This window comes from Xenopus laevis, chromosome 2S (genome assembly GCF_017654675.1).
Source record: "Xenopus laevis strain J_2021 chromosome 2S, Xenopus_laevis_v10.1, whole genome shotgun sequence".
Taxonomy (NCBI): domain Eukaryota; kingdom Metazoa; phylum Chordata; class Amphibia; order Anura; family Pipidae; genus Xenopus; species Xenopus laevis.
In genome coordinates, this window is record NC_054374.1 from 115127284 (window position 1) to 115145568 (window position 18285).

At 37.1% G+C, this 18285-nt stretch overlaps 1 protein-coding gene across 1 annotated transcript in view; it reads right to left on the reverse strand.

Moving 5' to 3' along the window:
• The window catches only part of slitrk6.S (SLIT and NTRK like family member 6 S homeolog), a 28278-nt gene extending 10216 nt beyond the window's left edge, over positions 1-18062 (reverse strand). The window contains exon 1 of the mRNA XM_018249886.2: positions 17351-18062. The gene's annotated coding sequence lies outside the window, so the exon portion shown is untranslated. The remainder of the gene's footprint in view (positions 1-17350) is intronic.
• Positions 18063-18285: the final 223 nt, after the last annotated feature.

An 18285-nucleotide genomic window follows, 5' to 3' on the forward strand; every position in this document is an offset into this window, starting at 1 on the left:
CCCTTTTTACAAGGACCAGAAGCAGCAGCATTCAAACCACTAAGCATGTGTTAATTGTCTGTACCTGTACACAGCATACCAGTATAGAAGGAGCAGAATGCTAGAAAAGCATAACTGAAAAGTGCTAAGTCTATACTGCACCATCTTTGCAAATTATTTATTTATTATTATCCTTTATCTATATAGTACTTACAAATTTACACAGCACTTTACAGAGCTATCACATTCTAGGGTAAATTTAATTGGGAGCCAACTAACCTACTGATATAAAAAGTTAGGCAACTAACCTACCCCAGTAACTCTAGCCCTCCCATGCATGGTATTTAGCTGTGGCTCAAACTGGAATCAACACCAGCCAGCCAGAATAACAAGATTTTATTTCTTCCTTTAAACACTTTGGATTAGAATAAAGCTATATATAATTGCTATATATAATTTGCAGCCATGTCTACCTTGTGGTTTCAGGCTGGAATTTTATGGAATTTTATTTACTGTACTATATATTTACAAACTAGTTCCAATCACCCTCTGGCTAATTACTTAAGTATTTCTGTCAGTGAAAAACAAGTTATAAAACTGGGCTAGAAGAAAACAAATGCAACTCATACTGTAGTTCCTGCTCTTAAGGTATTTACTTCTCACATGGTAAATATCAGTACATCCTTACCCACACATTCCGTGATTTGAAATGTTTTTTCTACCCAGCTGAAAGTCATTGTGGAAGTGATACATGTCAAAGGAAAGAGGTTATTGCAGTTCTTTCCTGCCTCATTGTATGTTTGCATGCAAGTGTCCTGTCTTCTTGCCATTTATATAGCACATTAAAAATAAATGAGGTAATTCATTAATTAATTACAATAAATTAAACAGCAAGTTGAATCTCTAGGTGAGAGACAAAAAGAGTCAAGCCCTGGTTTGAGGTTTTGTTTCTTGGCAGCACATGGACACACAAAATACTAAGGTCAGCAAAAGGTGTTTCATCTTGGATGTTAGGTATAATATGCTTACTTGGTAATATTTTTAGAAATATGTATGATATATAAATGTTTGCTTAACACATTAAGAAAGTGCCTGACAATAAATATTTAGACAGAGCAATACAAGTAATACAGGTATGGCATCTCTTATACAGAAAGCCAGTGATTTGTTTTTTTCTGGATAAGGAATCTAACACCATGCCATAAGTATAACAATAATCATTTAAAGGTTAAATGATTTTTCATCAGCATGGATCTATTTTATCAGTGTCTTATTAACACAGAGGAAAAAACTAATTAGACAAAAATAAAAAAGGCACACAGCATTTTGATCACTACTACTTTTAGCTTTGACAGAGGCATTCCTCAAATTAACAATAACATGCACAACCTGGAGCCAGTTGACCAGATACCTTCCATTCAAGTGAATGAAAAAGCTACAGGGTGTGTGTGTTAATTTGAGGAATACCTGTGTCAAAGAAAGTAATCAAAAGAAATCATTTTGTGGCAAAAATGGCATTGGTTTTAGGTTAGGTAACTGTTTGTGGTCATCCCATGCATTAAATAAGAATGTAAACTAAGACTAACTATATAATCATCAAACTTCAAAACTAGAGTGATGGGCAAGACCAATGCAACATATCAACTAAGGAATAATTGTTTTTATAACGTAGTACACTGATGGGTCCCATGAATGCAAATTTAAAATTTGGGGGACATAACATTTTCACTATAAACCTTTTTCAGCGTATGTTGTGACAATTCCTTTTGTAATAGTAGATAATATGACCATGACACTACTAAAAGGCTTCTATATGAACTATTGGATTACAATATTTTACCTTTACTTGACTTTTACTTTTAGATATATTTCTGTGCTGTCAACAGATAAGTTCCTGCAGTACTACAGTTAGATATTTCAGTATCTCATGCAGTGTTAAGATATAAAATGTTTAAACACAACATGCAAGCTCTCAGATTTCACTCACAATTCTAACATAAATGAACATAAATGAGTGGAAACATTAGGATCCAATGTTTTGTAAAATTTCAATGCCAGAAAATTTTCTATAATCCACATCATAAAGATAAGGTATCTTAACCCTTCATCATCTGGAATAGGCACACTTATTTTTTAGCAACATTTCACTTTCTCTCCCTTTCCCTATCTGTCCAAAATTCCTATTTTGCATATACTGTGTTTCTTCTACGTCCCTCCATGTCAGTACACATGGGCATTGCCCCTCCCAGACCTGGAGGTAGGACCTATAACATAGCCAATCAAAATGAATCATGACCTATAAGACCACATGACCTCCTCCTCACCACAGTTATTTTTTGTCCTACTGGACAGGGAGGTAGGATCTCCCTCCTCACTTTTTGTTTTTTGTTAAATTTTGAGAGAAATCAAACACAGTTTTTGTTTTTTGTTTTTCTTTTGCATTTTCTATTTGTTTATTTATTTATTTATTTATTTTTTACCTCTGTGTAGACACAGAGGGATGATTCCCAGGTAATGGAGAAAATTTTACCTGATGCCTCAAGACGCATAATCTGTAAATTATCGCTTATTGGGAAGAAATGCAGGTGTGGGCATATCCATGGTCCTAGCCCTGTGCTAAAATAGCCCCCCTGCTATATGCCCAGCGAGGCACAAGATTAAATCTAGTGCTTTTTGGGAAGAGACACAGTTGTGGGCTTCCCACATTATTACCTGTGAGCCTTTTGTTTTTTCTTCTGTATTTTTATTTATTTATTTATTTATTTTTGCTTATTTTTTACCTCTGTGTGGACACAGAGGGATGATTCCCAGGTAATGGAGAAGAATTTACCGGATGCCTCAAGACGCATAATCTGTAAATTATCGCTTATTGGGAAGAAGTGCAGGTGTGGGCATACCCATGGTCCTAGCCCTGTGCTAAAACAGCCCCCCTGCTATATGCCCAGCGAGGCACAAGATTCAATCTAGTGCTTTTTTGGGAACAGACACAGGTGTGGGCTTCCCACATTGTTACCTGTGAGCTTTTTGGACTCCCCTTTTCTTTTGAGTTATGTGAGACTTTACAGAGCTCTACAGAACTTCTGCAAAAGGGTCGTGGGTATGCATATGGGCTAGTTATAACTGCCTGAAGCTGGTGAGTATGATTCTTCATTATCTACTGTGTGTAGTGCACTGGGAAGTCTGCATGCTAATTAGCTAATTATGTCCCTCAGCTGAGAGCTATTGGGGCTTTGGCTGGAGTTTCCATCCAGCTAATTAGCCACTCTGATAAGGTGCAGGTGTGCCTTCGCCCCGTTTTGCTATTGCTGTTTAATATTTTAAGCCTTGTATGGGTGACCCTGCATCCTCTGTGCAGACACAGAAGTTATATTGGCACCTCCAGGAAGGGCTAGAGGTTGCACTGATCAAGCAATATGGCACCTCCTTCCTTCTTATGAGTCTGCTCATAACAAGCAGTGTTCCACCTGGATATTCCTGCTGACAAGCCTGAGCTATCAGGTAAGGTGCCTGTGTTCCCCTGACTTCCCCTGTATTATCTGAAGTCTTATGTTGTGAGCTGGCGTCCTCTGTGCAAAATACAGTATTGGCTCTTGCTACACTTTAAGTACTGGCTGGTGAATCCCTCTGCCTAAGCAGTGTGGTACCTGAATCCAGAGATTTTGATTTCTCAGTATCCATTGTGTATTTGAAACATTAATTTCACTGGGAAGTCTGCATGTTAATATGCTTAATATGTCCCTCAGCTGAAAGCTATCAGGGCTTTGGCTGGAGTTTCCATCAAGCTAACTAGTCACTATCTGGTAAGGTGCAGGTGTTCCTTTGGCCCATTTGCTATTGCTGTTTAATATTTTAAGTTTTGTATGGGTGAACCTGCATCCTCTTGGCTGACACAGTGGTTATATTGGCTCATGTGCTCAAGCAGTATGGCACCTCCTTCCTTTCTTATGAGTCTGCTCTTAACAAGCAGTGTTCCACTGGACTGGATATTCCTGCTGACAAGTCTGAGCTATCTGCTAAGCTGCCTGTGTTCCTTCTTATATTATATGAAGTCGTATGTTGTGAGCTGGAGTCCTCTGTGCAAAATGCAGTTACACAAGGTACTAAGTCTGCATGTTAATAAGCTAATTATGTCCCTCAGCTGAAAGCTATCTGGGTTCTAGCCGAAGTTTCCAACCTGTGGATTTTCATTGCTATCAGGTAATGTGCAGATACTCCTCAGTTTGCTTCTGTTGTTTCTATTGTCCTCTGTGCAGACACAGGTTATATTTGCCTTTTATTACACTGGGTGCTTGCAGGGTTGCTGGAGGCTTGCACTGCTGAAGCAGTATGGTAGCCCCTTCCTTACATTGAGTCTGCTCAGTGCTGTAACCTGATGTCACAGCAAATTCATTTTAGGGCCCCTAATATATCCAGAGGTTGTGCTTTTTTACCAATACGTATTGAAATTGCTCTTATTTGGGCCTCATGGGTCCCTATACCTTTTGGGCCCACCTGCAGCCGCAGGGTCTGCTTCCTCTTTAGTTACGCCCCTGAGTCTGCTCCTTAGAAGCAGTCTGCCACCAAGGATCTGTCTGGATTATTCCTACTGTCTAGCGCATATTATCTGGTTAGGTGCCTGTATTCCTCTGACTTCTTGTATAGTTGTCATCTGTGGTCTTAGGTTTGTGAGCCCGAGTTCTCTTCGCAGACACAGTAGGCAAGTGTGCTCTTATTACACCTGGTATTTCCAGGACCGGCTAGGGGTTTGTTCTGCTGTAGCAGCATTGTACCCCATTTTTTCCTATGATGTTTCCACACTTAACAGGCAGTGTTCCGAGTTATATGGTGTCTTTTTGTGTGATATAGGCCTTCTCTTAGATATTCTATTCCCATCTGGTGGCTTTTGTTGGGAGCTCAGTTGTAGTTATACTACATCTACTGAGTTTTTGTGACTGTAGGTTTCCCTTCTTTAATTGTTGGTAGATTAAAGGGCACTTACTGTTATGTCTATTGGCACCTTAACATGCTTGAAGCCAGCTTGTAGTCTATGAGCGGGCCTGTTTTCATGGCCCTTAACTTAGGCGCTTGCTTGCCTTTTACCAGGGTTCTTGGGCTGTTGGCCTTTTCTGTGGCCCCTGGCTAAGGTGGCCGCTAGTTTTTAGTCCTTGTGGGCTTGTGGCTGCCAGTCTTGGCTGTGACCTATGGTGCATAGGTCACCAGCCAGGCTGTGGCGGCTGATAGGCATGGTTACTATTCTTGCTGTGGCCCTTGGTGGGCATGTCTGTTTGCCTTGCGGCAATCCTTGGCAGGACAACAGCCATTGGTTTTGTCTTGTCTGCAATCCTTGCAGGTATGGTTCTGGTTACACCGTAGGCATGATTGACTATTTGGTTGGATCTAGCATGGGTTGTACCATCAGCTGGTGTTTGCTCTGAGTTTCACAGCCCATGGCTAATTTTGTTGCTGATTGGTATTCAGCAGCTGATGTTGGTCATATGTTGGCTTACAGCTAACCTTTTCTTCTGCCTTACATGCAATATTTTTGGTCTTGTATGCCACTGCTTATTATCAATAAGGCTGGCTTGTGGACCAGGGTTTTGCAAGTTCAACAACTGACGTGCTCCGTTGTTGCATGTATGGAAATTGACGTTTGTGTCAGGTGCCAGTGCAGTTGGTTACCTTGTCCTTAAGGGTGGCATTCACAATAGCTGGCTTATTTTCTATTGCTTGTGTATTTGAATTCCACTCTGGTTTTTTGCAAACACTTCAGCTGACGGGCATCTTGGCCTGCTAGTGTGACAATGGCCTTGCACATCTATGTTGGAATACATAATACCTGGCTGGTCCACCACTGGTTGCATGTATGGTGGCTGGCTCTCTGCCAGTGGATTGTGCATCATTGCTGGTTCCAGTTTTTGTAGGCTATAAGCTTCTGGCATGCCTGATTTTGGATTGTGATCCCAACTGTTGGCTGGTTCAGTAGCTTCTATGTATGGTCACAGATTTGGTTCAGTTTTTGCATAAACTGTAGCATTGTGCAGCTTGAGCTGTAGTGGCCTCGGCTTTTGTGGGTGTTTTCTAGAACTGTAATTGGCTTGGGTCCCATTGCTTGCTTGTGTAGCAGTTGGCTGGGGCAACAGCATAGCTTACTGGTAGATGGCTTTAAGTCACATTGGTTGGTTCAGCAGCTTATCCTTGTGTTGTTGTATACCCAGTTTAGATTTGGTGGTTGGTGGAGCTACTGGGCTGTACCAGCATGGCTCTACAATGGTTACAATGATATGCTGATTTATGATAACCCAGAGTTGGTGTTCATTTAGTTAAGTCTTCATTAGGTATTATTAGCATGGAGTTGGTGGATCTTGGACTGATCTCTGGTGTGGAGTTGACTCCGGTCAGCACTGGTTTGCGCTGCTTCCATTAAGATGCAGGACCAGGCTAATGTGGGCCAAGTCTTTTTAGGGCCACTTGCTATTGCTGAGGATCGTGTATTTCTCCAGCACTGGTGATGGATGCATTCAAGTTGTGTTTAGTTTCTGATCTGATTGATTTCCTGGTGGTTTCTAGGGTGTTTTTGTTCTGAGATGGCTATTGCCATCATTCTGGTTTTGTCCTAGGCACCTTTTTTGTTTTAACAGTTGCAGGATTTTTGTTCTTCCCCAGGTGGGGTTTTGTCAGATAACCATATTGCAGGTATCCCTCTAGTCACTGAGGGAACCTTTTTAAACAGAATATGTTTGTTCGTAATCTGCAATGCTTGATCCTCAAGTACCGATCTCTGTAATTTTGTGGTTTATTTTGTAGCTCTTGTTAATCGTTTACCATGTCCTAGGACATGTTGTTCTTGTGCCTTTATCTACCCTTTTCAGGAGATATACATTTATCAGCTCCCCTGTTGGATGGATGTGATGCTGGCCTTTTCTCAGGGCCTCCTTAGCATCAGTTTAGTTTTTGCATTATGTTGGTTATTCCCACCCCTTGTTTTCGGTGCATGGCTTGGTAGATCCCATGTGTACTGACATGGAGGGACGTAGAAGAAATAGAGAATTTTACTTACCTACTTGACGTAAATTCCTTTTCTTCTAGTCCCGACATGTCAGTACAGGGTTTCCCATCCCAATTATTTATTTTGGTTACTTTACTGCTATGGCAAAAGTATAACTGTGGTGAGGAGGAGGTCATGTGGTCTTATAGGTCATGATTCATTTTGATTGGCTATGTTATAGGTCCTACCTCCAGGTCTGGGAGGGGCAATGCCCATGTGTACTGACATGGAGGGACTAGAAGAAAAGGAATTTACGTCAAGTAGGTAAGTAAAATTCTCTATATCTTTACACACTACATGCACTACTGTGTATTTTCAGCCTGCCCCCAGCCCTCCATGTTGTGTACAAAGTGCATTCCTTTCTTCTTAATATTTTTTTTTTATATACTGTAGCATACTGAAGTGGGAACTGATATTGTTTACATTTGCATTTATCTGATTTTCCTGTAGGGGTTGGTCCTTGAATTGGCAGCCCCATTGGGCCTGGACACCATCCAATGCTGCATATTTACTATATGCATGTCAAAAAACACAGAGTTTCCATTTAACCCTTGAACCTTGGCTGTAAAATTTTGCTCATTACTTAGCATTGTTGGATGAATAATAATAATATTAATAATAATAATAATATATTTAATGGGTGTATTATTGACTAGCAATGGTATAGATGACAGTTCAGTTCCTACTAATGAGGAAAAGGTTTTTTTTAACACATAATAAAATCAACAAAAGTAGTTAAATATTTAAACTGTGCAGGTTTTATTTTCAGAATATTCTGAGTTTGTCATATATCTTAGATATGACCAAGTAGCAAGAGATGTAGCTCAATGAGCCAAGACAAATCCAGGTGGAGCTTTGTCTCCCCAAGCAATTCAAATTCACATTCACATCACTGCACATCTCTAGCACAGTTCACTCTTTCAGTGTCAGAGCAATGCTTTCTCTTCAATCCGTGTAAGTATATACAAAGGTCAGTTCTGGAGCATCTTCATTTATCACTTTATTTATAAATCAGCTAAAAATTCTCCTGCATTGCCAAATTGCAAAATAATATTTAGGCACATTCCCTGCATACATCTACTGTATATTCTAGCAATAGTGCAGTGTGTTGATTTATTTGAAGGAAAATATATATGAAAATACCTAAATAGAATGCTTTCTAGCAATGTCTTACTTGAACAGAGATCAAACTGTGTTGTGTCTCCTGAGGGCCTGTCCTGAGGGCATGTAGTGTTGTCATCGGATCCCATGAAAGGCCAGCTTGAATGTCACTTAAAGGGAAACTATAGCAAAAATGAAAATTTTATATGGTGTAAGCTTCAACATACTGAAACAAGAAACTTTGTAAATTCAATCAATTATACATTGTGCATTGTTTCTGAAATAATCACGTTTATCTTCACTATCCTTCTCTCAGAATCTTTTTTCTCTTCATTTTGTCTTCATCCAGCAGTTGGGTGTCAGATATTCATGGACAATTTGATCCAATATATCTTATAGGAATGCTTACTTTCCTAGCAGATGTATTAGAGCTCACTCAAATAACGGGTTCCAATACAAACAAAAACTAACAAAATAATTGCCTTTTGCACAACTTCTGCATGTAGAGACAGGATTTAAATGGTGATTTAAATAGAGTGAGCTCTAATAAGTCTAATACTTCTTCTAGGCAAAAGGAACCCCCTATTGGATCTAACTGTCAATGATTATCTGACACCCAACTCCTGCATGAAGAGAGACAAATTTTGAGAGAGGAATAGAGAAGCTGAACTTGATTATTTCAGAAACAGTACAGCATTTCTAATTGATTGTACAGTATTTAGAAAGTATTTATTTCAGTATGCTGAAGCTTATATAAAATTTTAATTTAAGGTGAGATTTTGGGGCAAGTACAAAAAAAAATAAAAATTATATATATATATATAACAAACAAGGGAAAGTTGTGCTCACCACTAGTTTTTAAAATCATTAGGCGGGGGTGCAATGAGGCTGTGACCACAAAATACATATAGACAAATACAAGATTCCTCTGCACTCAACCCATTATCAATATATTTAAGACAGAGACATTTTGTGCATACTGCTACTGAAAAATGCCTTACCCTTTAAACAAAACAGGGATTGTTTGTCCATATATTGCAATATATTTAAGCTGGCCAACTACGTCAAAGTCATCCCATATCTGGCCAGTCCTATGCTCAATTTTCATCTGATTCATTAAGAATTCTATGGTTTAATTATACATTTTATAAAAGGGACGAATACGTTTTACCTGCAACTATATTTGTCTATATATATATATATATATATATATATATATATATATATATATATATATATATATATATATATATATATATATATATATATATATATATATATATATATATATATAATTCCACATGTAACGGCACTCACCATATAAAGTATCACAGCTGGGTGCTGACCGTATATCACATAAGCCCAATATGAAAGCACTCACAGCAGATTTCATCAGTGTATATAAAAATTTATTCACCGCTCACATCTACGCGTTTCAACCCTTAATGGGTCGTCATCAGGATCCTGATGACGACCCATTAAGGGTTGAAACGCGTAGATGTGAGCGGTGAATAAATTTTTATATACACTGATGAAATCTGCTGTGAGTGCTTTCATATTGGGCTTATATATATATATATATATATATATATATATATATATATATATATATATATATATATATATATATATATATAGGCCTTGATTGTTGTTGTTATTCTGTTTTCTTACTCTACTAGTCACTTTGCATGCCTTGATGTTTGCTAGTAACCTAGCCTGAGTTTCTTTCTGCCTTATAACTTTCAAAACTCTTAAACCTGTTCTAATAACACTTGGTCTGTACAGCTATGTCACGCCTCTTTAGCCCTGCCTGTTATGCCTCTCTGCTCACATCTACAGGATTTTTTTGATGTTTGTATGTTAATAGTATGGCAATAAATGGACAGATTCAATGCCTAAGGTGACTTTTATAAGCAGAAGCGCAAGGAGTTTGGAATCAAGGGCATCTTGTTGGGATCATGGCTGTGTTAGATGGCAACAGCCTGCCTTACTTATAAAAAAAAATATTATTATAACTAATGCTTAATGATCTAAGGCTATTTTCCGTAAGTCTTGCCCTCAGTGTTAAGATTGAGAAATAAATTAAGTACAATTGTTTTATCATGTTTTTTACACTAGATACATGTACATTTTCTGTTTTAACACAGTTCTCAGTGGATTTTTACCATAGGATTTGATAGATTAACCATGCCACTCAGACAAGCTATAATTTGCAAACTTGGGTGTTGCATAGAAAGACCAAAGTCTATAATGTATAGGGTCTATGAGAAATGCATGAAGGCAAGTATAGGCAGTTGACTTAAACATGAATAATGTGGTGAATACTGTACCTGCCCACTCAGGAACTAAGTATTAAAATACTTCAGACTAAAATGTTATATTCTGCCTGGAGGTAACGAGCAGTTTTATTGAATGGTAGTTTGGTAGTGGTATGTATTTTGCAATAGCAATAGCGATTAGCCTTTAGCTCAGTTTTTAGCTTTGTTCTTTTCCTTAACAACAACCTTGACTAATAACATTTTATTCTCAAAGTGTTCACTAACAAAGCTGTTGGCTGGTATTTAAATAGGTCATTGTTTTAAGAAAAATATTTTATTTCTCAAACAAGTACATAAATAATAAATTGAGCATATCTGTATATCCATTATGGTAATGAATGTCATGATTAGGTTGCTATGTGGCATTTAGAATGCTAATCCAAGCCCATATGAAGACCATTTATCATTAAGCTGTTTAGATGATAGTTTTCTGCTTGCCAATGAACAGTGGATCAAGTTTTAACAAAAAAAGGGGAACAGATAGGAATATATACAAAGAATTAGAGATAGAGAATGAGAGATAGAGGAATAAGGTCAAAGGTGCATGATGAATTCAGCAAGGTATATTAATTAGTGTTTTATACTATTGTCCTGACAGTGTAAGTCAGTGTCATTAAATGTGACCTGTCTTTTACACTTGATTTGCATTCAACCACTGTTTGCCCCCTAAGAAAAACCATCCCTAAAAGTCATAAACCAGTTCCAAGAAGCACAGCAGCACAACTGTTATGTTTCTAAAGTGATGTCTTCCTTTAAAGGAGATGTTGCATTTATTTTAGTATTTATTATATGGATAATGCTAGCTATTCTTCACTTTGTGCAATTGTTAATCATTACAATTCATTTACTTTGCCCTTTATTCAGCTTTTCTCCAAAGTGTAATTTTAAATACCATTGGGTGGCTATATTTTGGAGCTCAGGACATTAGAAAGCATATTTACAGGGGGAATATATTTTGTTATGATGAAGATGATTATTATAATTATTATTACTTATCTATCTGTTAAGATGCTATATTATTTACTCTTCATTCTTCCATGCAGATAATCACCAGGTTGCTAGCAATACGCAGTTGTTTTTTGAAACTGAGACGTTAATTCACCGTCAAAAAAATCCGCCGTGACAAAAAAAATGTTGCACACATAAAAACTGTCACACATTAAAATTATTTGGACGCCCATTGACTTTAATGCATTTGGACTAAATAGTCTGAGTCAAAAATTGATGCTCGTCACTGAAGGAAATTAATGGTCTAAAATTTGTATTTCTGTGAAATATAATTGTAATTTTTCTTGTGGCCATCTATATCCTAATTTAATTCAAAGAAGCCTTCTACTGGCTACTGGAAAAAGTGTATGTGTGGGGGTTGTCACCCAAATCTCTGAACATTTTTAGATGCATATGGTAGGTGACTTTTGCTAGTTGCACACAAGATCCAATCAGTGTCCATAAAATAGACAGTGTATTGATAGAAAAATATGGCATCTACTATGGATATATGGATACATGGATATAAAAACACAATGCAGTGTACCCCACTCACCTGGCCTTGAACCCACAATTGACAGAAATATTCACATTGATGTAACTTTATTCCTTTGCTATTCAAGCTAACCTCTGCCACTGAATACATCTACCATTTGCTTTAAAATAGGAGAAAGAGCTCAACATAACACTTAACAATACACAATGGATGTAGATCTGCATGACCGTGCACAAATGTAATATATATGGTGGAACACTGGAGTGGAAATAAAAACTTTCCCTGCGCTGGTATTTAATACTAGTTAGATGAAAAAGAGGTTTTAAACCTATTCAGAAAAATGTTGGAGTTGTAATACCGATACAGGAACCTATACACATACATGGTTATATCCCAAACTGAGCTCATTTAGGGCATGTGTAGTTCACATACAAAACAACAATCAAATACCAATTCCTATCTCCAATAATGTTAATATAGTTGACCATGACAACATTTCTAAAATATATTTGGAAACATGGAACAATTAATACCCAAGATCACCAAATACAGAAGTTTTTTTTTAAAGTCTCATACAAATGTTTTATTAACAGTTCATAAAAAACCATCATCTATCCAACTACCTGAACCACCTCATATACGCAGTTATGAGTATAAGCATACAGCCGTATTCAAAACAAGCTCTATGGCAATCAGTTTATCAGTGTCGGACTGGCCCACCGGGATTCCAGGAAAACTCCCAGCTGTCCAGGTGTCAGGGGGCCCTTGTGCTGCTAAAGATTTGGCCTATTTCATGGCCATTTCCTATTTCTTTGAGAACAAAGAGGCTAAATAGATGGAATAATAGATTATAGTGTGTAAAGAATAGATACTAGGAGAATAGAGGTTGAGTGAGGAGAATAATAATAATAGTACTGAGAGTGGGCCCCTGGTCTATCGTTCTTTGGTGGGCCCCTAATCTAAGGTTTTTGTATGGGCTCCTGGTGTACCAGTCCGACACTGCAGTTTATGATTTGTGGATAAAAGCCTACACATATAAGGATATGACAAGAGTCAATGTAAAATCGGCTACCAATAATCAGAGAAAGGTTATGTATATCCTTTTATTAGTGACAAAGACATTTCTGCTTAGAAAAGTGATTGGTAAATTGATCTATAAGCCCTGTAAAAGTAACCTCACTCACCCACACACTTCTGTCCTTTCTGTTGCCCTTATTAATAATTAAATTATAAAGAAAAAAAATGCCCTGCAGCATTTAGTCTTCCAAAATACTATCACACTAAGGGGCAGATTTATCAAACATCGAAGTGAAAATTTGAATTTAAAAAATTTGAATTTCAAGATAATTTTTGTGTACTTTGACTAGGGAATATTCGAAATTCGATTCAAATTTGATTCAAATTTGAAAATTTGAATTTTGAAACTTATCATGTACTGTCTCTTTAAAAATTCGACTTTGACCACTCGCCATCTAAAGCCTGCCAAATTGCTCTTTTAGCCTATGGGGGACCTCCTTGAACCTATTTGGAGTTTTTTTCTGGAAACACTTTGAATCGAATTCAATCGAATGCACTATTACTTTGATTCATACGATTAAAATTAGATAGAAAACTGACATATTCGATTGAAAACTGATATATTCGGCCAAAAAAAAACGTAGATTTTATTTTGGTTGGTCTTTTTGAATTCAAATTTAGAAGTTTTTCAAATTCAACCCTTGATAAATCTGCCCCTTAGTGTTTTATTTATCAATATCCTAATTTTTCTGATTATTTAATTTTAAAAAGTCCAAACAAACTAGATTCCACAAACTGACCTGAATTATTATTTAAAAAGCTCGATTAAATCGGATCGGGGAAAAACTAGATTTTTTGGATTTTTGTCTGAAAAGCCCAAAATAGCCGGATTTTTAGGATAACTCCAGTACAGACCACAGAAACTTCCATATAGAATAGGGACCTCTCCTATTGACGATATACAACCTCAGCAGGTATGATATGGCGGATTTTAGGATTCTGACTTTTTGCAACTCGGGGTATAATAAAGAGTTTTTTCTCCAACTTAAAATTCTGATTTTATTGTAAAAAAAAAAACCTCTAATTTTTTTTTTTTTTTTAGCATTCAGACTTTAATAAATAACCCCCTGAAGTGAGTGTTTTAAAGTAATGGCAATGCTCTGTATTGTTACCCTGCACTAGTAAAACGGGTGTGTTTAGAAACAGTCAGAAACTATAGTTTACATATACAATACAATCTGCTGTGTAGCAATGGGGGCAGCAATTCAAGCAGAGGACACCCAGTAGATAACAGATAAGTCGGAAGAATAACATTTTATACTACAGAGCTTATCTGTTATCTACTGTGAATCCTGTGCCTTTTCTCTTTTTCAGCTTTGAATGGCTGCCCCCATGGCTACAAAGCAGCAGTGGCATAACTATATATTACTGGACCCCACACCAAATTATTTTTCAGGCCCCCAAAACGTCTGGAGGTTGACCTGTTTTACCAATATACCTCCTGGGCACCCTGCAGCCACATGGTCTGCTTCCTCTGAAGTTATGCCCCTGCACAGCAGTTCGTTTATATAAACTATAGTTTTAGAGTTTCTAAAGCCAACACACCAGCTGTACCAGTGCAGTATAACAGTGTATTATATTTTTATTACTTTAATACACTTTAATTTGTTGGTGTTACAATTTGTTTAAAGCATAGCGTGTTGCATGTTGAGTGTTCTGTATGTACATATGTGTGGCTACTGTGTATTTAAAAGTTAAATGGTAAACTAATAATGGTAAGCTACTATTTATAAAAGATAATAATAATAATGTGATTTAAAAGTCCGGTTTTCTCTATTTTACCTTATTTCCCAATTTCACTGCTTTGTATCAAACATCAATTATAGGATAATTGCATGTTATTCTTTAAAAATTAGAAACATTCCAGACCATATTGTTATGTATAACATACATACATACATACTAGAATGCAAAATAATGGAAAATATGACATTTTAAGCTCTGTGGCTTGAATAACCAGAATTTGCATTTTAGAAATAGCAAAATGGAAGTGGTATGTCATTACATTTATGGGAAATTTCTACTCTTCTCTACTTTTTTGACAGTAATGGCTTTAATAGGTTGCTTGGTATCCATAAGTTTAATATTGCCTTATTCTTAGGAAACATAAATACATCTTGATAAATCAGCTTGAATCTTTTTTGATTGGGCACATTTAAGTCAATGGAACAAGATTAATTTGTCCTCTGCTGCCATTCAGCAGAACACAGGGACAAACAGTACACTCCAGTCCATGTTACTATTTTATGTAATGCACATGGAGCAGTGACTGGCAGACCTTGGCGGCAATACACTCAAGAAAGTGTTTTGGTGCTGAAGTCTGCCTTACACTACTCCATGTGCCTAACTGGGGTCTAGTTACATTCAGTAGTATTAGGAATGATAACAAGTGGACAGGGTTATTTTCTTCACTGCTGTTCTCTGCCAAATGGCAGCAGAGGACAAAACAGCATAAGAATACACCACATATTGCCATCTGACCACCAGGCATATTGCAGAAAAGCCAGAATTTTTCCTGTGTAGTTATTTAAGGTAGTCATAAATCATAAAAAATTCTAACATAAATACATCATCAACCATTTGAAAAAATGTATTTGCTACTCCTTGAACTTTCTTGACTCTTGAATTATTTTCCATTATTTTGAAAGAGAAAACATTTTAATGACTTTTAAAGACTAGTGCTTGGATGATTTTGGGGGATTGTAATGAACAACATAGAAACACATCTTAAGAGAAATTCACAGCTTTTTAAATATGCACACATTGACTGGGTGTAGTCCAACCCACTTGTTTAAGTAGGTCAGGATAGTTGAAAGAGCATGCAGTTGACGTAGATGTTAAGCAGGGGGAATTAAAATAAACAACAGGGCAAAAAAAAGAGCTAACACCATAAGAGCACGACAATCGAAACATTCAGATAATTTTATTTTACCTCTTTACACCTCTTGAAAGGCCCTGGAACAGCCCCATGTTATGTTACCTTAAAGGGGTTGTTCACCTTTTAGTATGACGTAGAGAGTGATATTTTGAGACAATTTGCAATTGGGTTTCATGTTTTTTATTAATTGTGGTTTTTGGGTTTTTTAGCTTTTTATTTAGCAACTCTCCAGTTTCAGCAATTTCAGCAATCCGGTTGCTAGGGTCAAAATAATGATATAAATAAGAGACTGGAATATGAATAGGAGAGGCCTTTAATAAAAAGCAGAGTAATATAAAGTAATAGCAATAACAATAAAAGGGCAACTGTAAAGTTGCTTATAATTATCCATTTTAAAACATACTAAAAGTTAATTTAATGGTGAACCACCTCTTTAGCATATCCACTTGTGTTAATCAAATCTCAGCACGGCACCTCTCTTTAAGGCCATTGGAAAGCCTGGTAACTATCACTTATCTGGTGATTGTCACCCAGGTGTGATCCACAGGTGGGACAGTATGTGGCATTTCCATCTACTGAGTAGCAGCAATTTAGATGATATAAGAAAGCCAACTTTCTGTTGTTGGACTTCAGCTCCCTGACAATGCTTCATATCACTGCGAATATACATTTAACCAGAAAATTACAAAGGCTAACAAGCAACCAAATTAACTTAAATAGCTGTCAAAAGAGTTGTAAAAGTTTTAAAGTCATGGCTTAAATTAACAGTGATTGTCAGTTAGCAGCTACCCACTGGCCCTAATAAAAATCCTGCCAGAGGAAATTTTACCATCATGCCACCCCTGGCTAGTTGCCCACTGGATAAAGTACAAGCTCTCAAGCATGTCAGCCTTTTTTTACAGGCAATAAAAAAAGTATATTTTCCTGTGAGTAGTGTACTTTCAATTTTTTGGGAATAAAACATAATTATCATAGTATATATGTATATGAGACATACATATGATTTTTATTCATGTATGCAAAGCATGGCAAACTACATGTATAAATGACATGCATGGTTATAAATAACTTTCTAAAGTTACAGTGTTGGCTTATGACCCTTCATTTATTTTCCTTTGATTACCAAAACCCTCCATGTATGTGGATCTTGACACATCATCCTGCTCAGATTGCCTGTTATCATTTGGGTAATAGCACCAAGGACCAAATCATCCTGTGAATATGCATGGCAAATGCACACTATTACAATTATAGCACAGCTTTCACCTTGATGCAAAAGTTTAAATAGAAGATAAGACATTCTGTATGCTTGTATGCTGTATATTGTACAGATTAACAGTATTCAGAAACAACATTATTCTGAGAAAGAAATCTCTGCAAATGCTATACAGTTCCAATTTGCTCTGAAGGTCACTAAGTGCACTACATGAATAAAGCTTTGTTTGCATGAATAAAGCTTACATTATGCAGTAGCCAGGATAAATTCTTACCTGGAGAGAACACACAGCAACAAGGTCAGACGAAGCAATAATGCTACTCACAAAGGTGCAATAACTGTTCTACTCTAACTGACTGGTGTTCGCCTTCTTGAAAGGAAAACCCCTCAATGGGGATGAGCATGCTGCTCGCACAGTTCACATAGCTGCACACTCAGTCCTATTCAGACCGACGTTTTAATGGGGAAGAAGACACTGAAGCTTGATCTGTTCTGTTTGCAGTTAGGATAAAGTAGTTCATCCAATTTTATGTTCTCTTTTCTTAATTAAAATGCAGAGCAGACATGTCAGTTATCGTGAATTTCTCTTGATGTGCAATCCTTTGTGAAGGAAGGCAAAGCACTGTATATTTAATTATAGGAGCAAAGCTTTCCTTCTGTGCAGATCCAGTACATGCCTGTGTCTCTGCTCTCGCTCCTCTCTTTTCTAGTCTTTCTTGTTAGCTCAGATTACTATTAGTCAGCTTGCCAGAAGCAGGGAAGTAGGCGTAAACAGATTTCTTACTTACTTCAAGCCCATCCCAGACAGAGAATAAAAATGATGTTTGTGGATCATTTTACATGCCGTGGAGGCTTAGCCCAACCTTTTTACAAAACACAACTGCAAATTATTGGATGTTCTGTTAATTAGAGGTTTAGGCTGAATGTAAATTGGAACCAAAACTGTAACAGCTTCATAACTGAAAACATGTCAAAAATCTCCCCACTCCTCCTCCCACTACCTATGGGGCAGCTTCAAAGCTGCAGGGCATTTTGCTCATAATGAAACCCACACACATTTAAAAGGTACTGATGATTCAAAGGTTAACAACTCTCAGTCTCTAAAGATTGCAAACTACAATCAATAGTAACCCCATTAGAAGCACACGTTTGTCTGATTTTCTATAAAATCTTTATGGTTATAACCACTGGGTGCGTACATTTTCTGTT